Here is a 9,681-nt window from a genome sequence, read left to right as displayed (position 1 = left end):
AGCCCACCGGTGTGTAAATGTGGATTCGCTCTTCAACACACCGGTGGGCTAAAGTAGTGAATTATTTGTCTTTTTGTCAACGTGACACCTTTTTTTGCTGATTGGCCGTGTCGGGTGGTGGAGGGTTACGACACATTTATAAATAAACGCGATCTAACCCAAAAACCTTTATTATGAATATTAATTGCTTCCAACATGTATTTATTAAAATGGTGTAATTAAAATAGCACAATCAAACATAGAACAATTAAGTTAAATAAAGTTATAATAATAAAAAATAAGACAATTCCAATAAGTAATGACTTTTAAAATTGCAAAAAATCGTAGCCTTTGCGATTTGCTAATCGCATTGTTTCAAATTGCGATTTCGATCTGAAACCGATTAATCGTTCAGCCCCACTTCCCATCAATCATCCTCCTCCCCCTCTTCGTCCGCGCTCTGCCGCGGTGCGATCCCAGCGCCGTCCGCGGGGAGGCGCTGGCGGCGCGGGCACGGAGCTTGCCGCAGCTCGTCGCTGATTCTCGATCCACTCCCCGTGGAGCTCCCAGCTCTCACAGCTCCACCGCCCTCGTGGTGGAGCTCCCAACTCTCCCAGCTCCACTCTTTGTGGAGCCTCTCAACTTGTGTCGTTCCCAGCTCTCCCTTCTTCCGAAGCTCTCAATTCTCCGCTTCTGATCACTGAGCTCTCGTCTCCCTCTTCCTGCAGCCTCCATCTCCTCCCCCCTCGTGCACCCCTTCCCCCCCCCGAGATCTCCCTTCTCTTGCCCTGAATCCCCAGCGATGCACACCTCGCTGTGTGCGGAGCTCACCTTGTGTAGAAGAGAGGCGTCATTGTGTGATCTTACCTGCTTGGACATCTCCCCGTGTCTGCCTCCTACCCTGCACGTGTGTCTGTGCACCGTGTGCATACGTGCACAGCCCATCTGTCATCACACTGCTGGATGAAATGCTGCCGACGCCGTGCGTGTCGTGCGAGCTACATTCCGACCAGAGCGAAGCCGCTCTCGTCGAATGCGGCTTCTGAGACCGTGACGGCATCGGGCGCATGCACGGGAGACTTGGTCGCGAGTGCTCTGCGTGTCCCCTGTCCGCCTGTCTTACGCGCCCTGCCTCTGCGGACCAACAGAGGCAGAGCGCGTGGTGCGCGAGCTGTGCCCCGCGGGACTTTGCAAGTTGCCCCGGGCGAGTTGGATTTGGCGCGCCGAGCGACTCGACGCAGCTTTCCCCTAGAGTCGCCACGAGGCGGCGCCCGTTGCCCTCTGCTCGCCAAGAGCAGCGAGGGAAGCCGCGCGTCCCTGCAGGGACCCCTGAAGGGTCCTTGCAGGGACCCCTGATGGTGGGGCGAAGGGTCCCGCCGGACTGCTGCTGCTGCCGATGACGGTGATGCCGCTGAGATCATTCATTTCGTATTCTTTGGGTCTAGCGGTAACATTTTTTATTATTATTATTCACCTACGTGACTTTACCGAAAGGACCAAAGAGTATTTCCCTGTACAAGAAAATACGGGGTAAACCGTATGGGTCGACACGATATATTGTACTGACACACTACAATTAGTGAACGCCCACTAATTAGTCCGGTTTATTCGTGACAGATGTGAACATCGCAAAGGGGGGGAGGGGGAGCGAGCTGCTTTATCGAGGCGAGCGCATTGTTAGCAGACAGATTTCGTCTCGGTAAGAGTTTCGCAATTGGTCAAAGATTTTTTTTGCTTTTTCAATATTGTTCAGAGGTATTGCGTCGTAAGCGAGTGTATTTACATTCGTGCGGGGGGGTGGGGGGGTCTGCAATTGTTGTGCAAATATAATTCGTGAACTGCTGCAATGAGTGCGTTTGTGGTCATTGCAACATCCGATTTTCGCACCTGCGATGAGCACGGTTAACGATGTACGGTGCGAAAGAAGTTCAACGTAAATCAATTACTGAGTGTAGCCTATTGCAATCGATGAAGAGGGTTCATTGGGTCTTTAAATAAACGTAGGTTATGTAACTAGTGGGGTGTTGTAATTAATGAATGAGGGTATCATTAGTGTTGTTGAGGGTATTGTTGTTAGTGAGGGCATCGTAATTAGCGCGGTACTGGAATAATTAGTGAGGATATTATCATCGGTGTGTTGCTGCAATCAGTAGGGTTATGCAAATGCGGTGTTCGTGATGGCCGGCGGGACAGGCGGCCCGATTCCCCGTGTGAATGATGAGTCGCTGTTTCAGAGAACGAGTTTCTGAGTGAACGAGTCGCTGAATGAACGAGTCGCTGTTTCTGTGAATGAGTCACTGAATGAACAAGTCGCTGTTTCTGTGAATGAGTCACTGAATGAACGAGTCGCTGTTTCTGTGAATGAGTCACTGAATGAACGAGTCGCTGTTTCTGTGAATGATTCACTGAATGAACGAGTCGCTGTTTCTGTGAATGAGTCACTGAGTGAACGAGTCGCTGTTTCTGTGAATGAGTCACTGAATGAACGAGTCGTTATTTCTGTGAATGAGTCACTGAATGAACGAGTCGCTGTTTCTGTGAATGAGTCACTGAGTGAACGAGTCACTGAATGAACGAGTCGCTGTTTCTGTGATTGAGTCACTGAATGAACGAGTCGCTGAGTGGACGAGTCGCTGTTTGTGTGAATGAGTCACTGAATGAACGAGTCGCTGTTTCTGTGAATGAGTCACTGAGTGAACGAGTCGCTGTTTCTGTGAATGATCACTGAATGAACGAGTCACTGAATGAACGAGTCGCTGAGTGAACGAGTCGCTGAATGAACGAGTCGCTGTTTCTGTGAATGAGTCACTGAATTAACGAGTCGCTGAGTGAACGAGTCGCTGTTTCTGTGAACGAGTCACTGAATGAACGAGTCGCTGAGTGAACGAGTCGCTGAGTGAACGAGTCGCTGTTTGTGTGAATGAGTCACTGAATGAACGAGTCGCTGAGTGAACGAGTCGCTGTTTGTGTGAACGAGTCGCTACTTGAGTCTGGTTTTTGAGTCTCATCAGTGCGCGCTGGAGTCGCCTCGGAGGAGGAGTCCTCCGCTCGACACTTGCAACAGGCGAATGAATCCATGTAGGCCACGGGTGCCCCTCTTATTATCATCATCATCATCGTTATTATCACTATTGTTACACTATGAGGATCGATAATGTGTTTTTTTAACTATGTACGGTATAATACATCGTGAATATAATGATCGTGATGATGTCAACGATATATTCATCACGCTCATCAATATCATGAACAGATGATAACGATAATACTGATGGTGATTATGTTTTCAAGGATGGTACTGATGTATATATGTTGAACTTCTTTCGCACCGTACGTAGCCAACCACTATAATCGGAGGTGCGGGGGAAGGACAACAATAATTAAATTGCATAGCTGATGATGACGATGGAAGCGATTGCTGACCATGAGATCGATTAAATGTCCCTTGATGTCGATGAAAATTATATTGATGATCGTAACTATAATGATGATATTGATGACAACGATGATGACGTCAATGATTATGATATTGATGATGACGCTAGGATCATGGTAGTGTAGGACGTGTCGCACACACATCGGTGTACAACATATACACACAGGTGTCACACACTGGTATACCAGGTGTATAACATACACACAGCTATACCACACACAGGTGTACCACACACACAGGTGTACCACACACACAGGTGTCACACACTGGTATACCAGGTGTATAACATACACACAGCTATACCACACACAGGTGTACCACACACACAGGTGTACCACACACACAGGTGTCACACACTGGTATACCAGGTGTATAACATACACACAGCTATACCACACACAGGTGTACCACGCACAGGTGTACCACACACACAGGTGTCACACACTGGTATATCAGGTGTATAACATACACACAGGTGTACCACACACACAGGTGTCACACACTGGAATACCAGGTGTATAACATACACACAGCTATACCACACACAGGTGTACCACACACACAGGTGTACCACACACGGACACACAAACACACAGAGGCGGGTATGTTGTGCGTTTCACGCGGTGATGTTCCAACGCCAAACACAACAGAGCCTTTATTCTTATGACGGAACCCCGATGCAGTTCACCATGGAGGACTTCCATCGTTGGCCGGGTGGGACGCGCCTGTCATCACGAGGAGGAGTATAAACTCCGTGACGGGTACTCTCTTGAGGTCACGAGCTGTCGGTGTCGTGAGCCCCGCGTGTCCTCAACGTGGCCAGTCCGCCAGAGTGTGCCGTGAGGAGCGATTCCCCCCCCTCCTCCACGACCTCTCCATGCCGTGCCCAGCAGCTGGTGGTCACCTCGCAAGCCTCGAGAGGCGAATCAACAACTCACGTGGTCGGGCAGCGCGCGTGAGACACGTGGCGTTTGGGATGATGAGATGGTGGTGGAGGAGTGTCTGTGTGTGTCTGTACATCTGTATGTATGAGTTTGTACTGGACATATATTATGTATATTGGGGAAGTGGTAGTGTAGTTGTTAGTGCACTGCGCTACGAACGCTGCCATCTGACTTCCTTCAGAATCAGAATATGTATTTATACTGGAGGAATCGGATGAGCTATAAAGCTGTTTTTCACAGATGTCCAGTTGGGGCAGGTCAGAACGTTACAACAACACACAATACAAAAAAAATACACGACAGGAGTGCAAAGTATAGAAAAGGTTAGAAAACTAAACTTTTTTGTTAATCTAACCAGGTAAAGCCCACTGAGCTATTAGCTTTTTCAGAAGCGACCTGGCCACAAATGATAGCTCAACGAAGTGGCTTATCGTGTGGAAATCTATAGCAGCCAAACACTCTAAACGCGTGTTTCTAAATGCGGAGGGAAAACTCAACCGGAGGACCCGGAGAACAAAATCCACGCAACCACGGGGAGAGAGACGCGCAAACTCCAAACATTCAGCAGGTGTCAGGAGCGGGATCGAGTCCACGACTCTGCCCAATAAAAGTGAGCCAATATTTGAACCAGTCCTGGGCCTCCCTGAGGTCGACTCACGCATCTAAATGAGGATCCGGTGTGATGTGTAAACATTTCCAACGTGGAGACAAATGCGGTCGGGCGTGGTATTTGCCACGCCACCCCCTCGTATACCGTGCCGGTCTTCATAGGTGTTCGCTAACGGCCACTTGCCCCAACAGTCCGTTAAAGGCTACATGGGGGGGGGGGAGTCTGTGTCTTGCTTATGCGTGTTTTGTTGTGTACGTTTGTGTTTGTAATTGCAGGTATGCATTTGTGTGTCTATGTAGACGTGTGGGGAGCGGTGGTGTAGCGGTTAGCGCGCTGCGCAACGAACCTGGCCACCTGGGTTCGATTCCCGCTCACGGCCAACACCCGTGACGATTATCTGAACCGGTCCTGGGCCTCCCCTAGGTCGACTCAGCCTGAAACGAGTACTTGGTACGATATGTAAACATCGCCACTAAGGATACAAAGGCGGCCGGGCGTGGTGTTGGCCACCCACCCCCTCGTGTGACGTGCCGGCCTTTATAGGTGCTCGCTAACAGCACTTGCCCCTACAGTCTGTTAAGGCTATATGGGGGATCTTTGTACGTAGACGTGTATCTCAATCAGTTTCAAGGACAATCCATGCATAGTGAGGGAAACAAGTATTTGATCCCCTGCTGATTTTGTACGTTTGCCCACTGACAAAGAAATTATCAGTCTATAATTTTAATGGTAGGTTTATTTGCACAGTGAGAGACAGAATAACAACAAAATCCACAAAAACGCATGTCAAAAATGTTATAAATTGATTTGCATTTTAATGAGGGAAATAAGTATTTGACCCCCTCTCAATCAGAGAGATATCTGGCTCCCAGGTGTCTTTTATACAGATAACGAGCTGAGATTAGGAGCACACTCTTAAAGGGAGTGCTCCTAATCTCAGCTTGTTACCTGTATAAAAGACACCTGTCCACAGAAGCAATCAATCAATCAGATTCCAAACTCTCCACCATGGCCAAGACCACAGAGCTCACCAAGGATGTCAGGGACAAGATTGTAGACCTAGACAAGGCTGGAATGGGCTACAAGACCATTGCCAAGCAGCTTGGTGAGAAGGTGACAACAGTTCGTGCGATTATTCACAAATGGAGGAAACAAAAAAGAACTGTCAATCTCCCTCGGCCTGGGGCTCCATGCAAGATCTCATCTCGTGGAGTTGCAATGATCATGAGAACGGTGAGGAATCAGCCCAGAACTACACGGGAGGATCTTGTCAATGATCTCAAGGCAGCTGGGATCATAGTCACCAAGAAAACAATTGGTAACACACTACGCCGTGAAGGACTGAAATCCTGTAGCGCCCACAAGGTCCCCCTGCTCAGGAAAGCACATATACATGCCCGTCTGAAGTTTGCCAATGAACATCTGAATGATTCAGAGGACAACTGGGAGAAAGTGTTGTGGTCAGATGAGACCAAAATAGAGCTCTTTGGCATCAACTCAACTCGCCGTGTTTGGAGGAGGAGAAATGCTGCCTATGACCCCAAGAACACCTTCCCCACCGTCAAACATGGAGGTGGAAACATTATGCTTTGGGGGTGTTTTTCTGCTAAAGGGACAGGCCAACTTCACCGCATCAAAGGGACGTTGGACGGGGCCCTGTACCGTCAAATCTTGGGTGAGAACCTCCTTCCCTCAGCCAGGGCATTGAAAATGGGTCGTGGATGGGTATTCCAGCATAACAATGGCCCAAAACACACGGCCAAGGCAACAAAGGAGTGGCTCAAGAAGAAGCACATTAAGGTCCTGGAGTGGCCTAGCCAGTCTCCAGACCTTAATCCCATAGAAAATGTGTGGAGGGAGCTGAAGGTTCGAGTTGCCAAACGTCAGCCTCGAAACCTTCATGACTTGGAGAAGATTTACATTATGAGACCTCCTTTGCCAGTAACAAGATATAGTAATAGGTTTTACCCTTTTAACTGGCACAAAAACTGACACCTTTATTCAAGGCATCATATCTTGTTACTGGCAAAGGAGGTCTCATAATGTAAATGCTCACCCCGTGCCCTCAATACTCTGATAGTTCGCTGTTTTTTTAGTTATACGCCTTTTGGCGTCTTCTGGTCCAACACCAGTGGAGACTAGGCTCTAAGAAAAGCTGTCTCGGGTGTGGACCAATCAAATTCAAGGACAGTGCATATTATTATCAGCGTTGTCTCTTTTGTTTGCATTTTGACTGCTTGTGTTGTGGTTATTGCAAACATGATGCCTTGAATACAGGTGTCAGTTGTTGTGCCAGTTTAAAGGGTAAAACCTATTACTATGACTTGGAGAAGATCTGCAAAGAGGAGTGGGACAAAATCCCTCCTGAGATGTGTGCAAACCTGGTGGCCAACTACAAGAAACGTCTGACCTCTGTGATTTCCAATAAGGGTTTTGCCACCAAGTACTAAGTCATGTTTTGCAGAGGGGTCAAATACTTATTTCCCTCATTAAAATGCAAATCAATTTATAACATTTTTGACATGCGTTTTTCTGGATATTTTTGTTGTTATTCTGTCTCTCACTGTTCAAATAAACCTACCATTAAAATTATAGACTGATAATTTATTTGTCAGTGTGCAAACGTACAAAATCAGCAGGGGATCAAATACTTTTTTCCCTCACTGTAGTTATCAAAGCACGTGTGTGTGTTTGCGTGCATATTTGACCACAAGCACGTGTGGTTAATGCAGAATTAGATGCATTGTGACACGTGTATATTTGGTGTTTGAATATCCTCTATTCTTGCCACAAAAGGTAAAGCCTATTCATAATGTAATGGTATTATAACGTGCGTGTAAATGTTTTTATTTTTCCGTCTATGTACAGAAGTGGGACCATTGTATGGTGAGAAAGAACGATACACGCGGTACAAAATGTATCACACGAACAAAATAAGTTGTTACGGTCAAGCTTATTCTCAATATTTTGTTTTATTCATATATATTAAAAAATGGTTTGATTAATGTTACAGCAATTGGAAAATCCTCCACGTCGTCATGGGCAAGGGCGCTTCTATTGCAGTCATCGGTTGTGCGATTACACCAGGGAGTCTTTACTGTTTACGATTATTTGGATAGATGGGGTATTTACACAAATTCGTATTTTGTTTAACACGTCGGCTTTAGCCTACCATTCTGGCGAATTGCCCGATGATGCTGGATGTAATTACCAGCGAAACGTCGTACTCAAAAATTGTTAATGTTGTGGATTCACTCTTCAACACACCGGTGGGCTAAAGTAGTGAACTATTTGTCTTTTGTCAACGTGACACTTTTTTTACTGTTTGGCCGTGTCGGGTGGTGGAGGGTTACGACACATTTATAATTAACGCGATCTAAACCAAAACCCTTTATTATGAATTAGTATTTTGTATCGCGAATCTATAGATGCGTTTTAAACATTGTGTTGCCATGACCCATTCTGCCATGCAAGGTGGTCGTTTCATCGCGCGCACTGAGCTCAGTCCACGCTCTGCCTTGACTGTCGGTTATTCTGTACACACTTTCTCGTGTCCTGTCGACACATCTTCAACGTTATACCAACACTGGTATATTTAAGTATGTATGTTGAACTTCTTTCGCACCTTACGTAGCCAACCGCGCGGTTAATCGTAGATGCGGGGGGGGGGGGGAGGCCAACGAGTGTGTGAACCTTAAATAAGTGTGTACACCTTAAACACTTGTAAACATCAGCACTGGTGGGAAGACAAAGGCGGCCGGTAGTGGTGCTAGGCCACACAACCCCGCCCGGTTGTGTGGCCTAGCGTCCTAAAGTCAGTCCTTCGTAGTTGTTCGCGAACACCACTTGCCCCAAACAATCCACGAGGCTACATGGGAGGTGTGTGTATTGGAGTGTGGATATCCGTGGCTGTCCTGTGGGTTATGGTACGTGTTGGTGTGTGTGTGTGTATCTTTGTTGGGGTGTGTGTGTGTATCTTTGTTGGGGTGTGTGTGTATCTTTGTTGGGGTGTGTGTGTTTCTTTGTTGGGGGGTGTGTGTGTATCTTTGTTGGGGGTGTGTGTGTATCTTTGTTGGGGTGTGTGTGTATCTTTGTTGGGGTGTGTGTGTGTATCTTTGTTGGGGTGTGTGTGTGTATATCTTTGTTGGGGTGTGTGTGTGTATCTTTGTTGGGGTGTGTGTGTGTGTGTATCTTTGTTGGGGTGTGTGTGTGTGTATCTTTGTTGGGGTGTGTGTGTGTATCTTTGTTGGGGTGTGTGTGTGTATCTTTGTTGGGGTGTGTGTGTGTGTGTATCTTTGTTGGGGTGTGTGTGTATCTTTGTTGGGGTGTGTGTGTGTGTGTGTATCTTTGTTGGTGTGTGTGTGTATCTTTGTTAGGGTGTGTGTGTATCTTTGTTGGGGTGTGTGTGTGTATTTTTGTTGGGGTGTGTGTGTGTGCATCTGTGATGGGAGCGGTAGGTTGGAGGTGAGCGCCCCGCGCTACGAACCCGGTCACCCGAGGTCGATTCCAGCTCTCGGCCAACGCCAGTGACGATTATCTGAACCGGAATTCGGTCTTCCTTAGGTCGACTCAACCTCAAATGAGCAACCTGCTGCGTTATGCAAACTCCGCCACCGGGGAGACAAAGGTGGCCGGGCTTGTTGCTGGCCGCCAACCCCCTTCGTGTGCTGTGCCGACCCGCATGGGTGCTCGCTAACAGCACTTGCCCCAAA

Source organism: Petromyzon marinus, chromosome 4 (assembly GCF_048934315.1).
Source record: "Petromyzon marinus isolate PM22_M1 ecotype Great Lakes invasive population chromosome 4, UKy_Petmar_22M1.pri1.0, whole genome shotgun sequence".
Taxonomy (NCBI): Eukaryota; Metazoa; Chordata; class Hyperoartia; order Petromyzontiformes; family Petromyzontidae; genus Petromyzon; species Petromyzon marinus.
Note: the sequence above shows the minus strand (reverse complement) of the source record.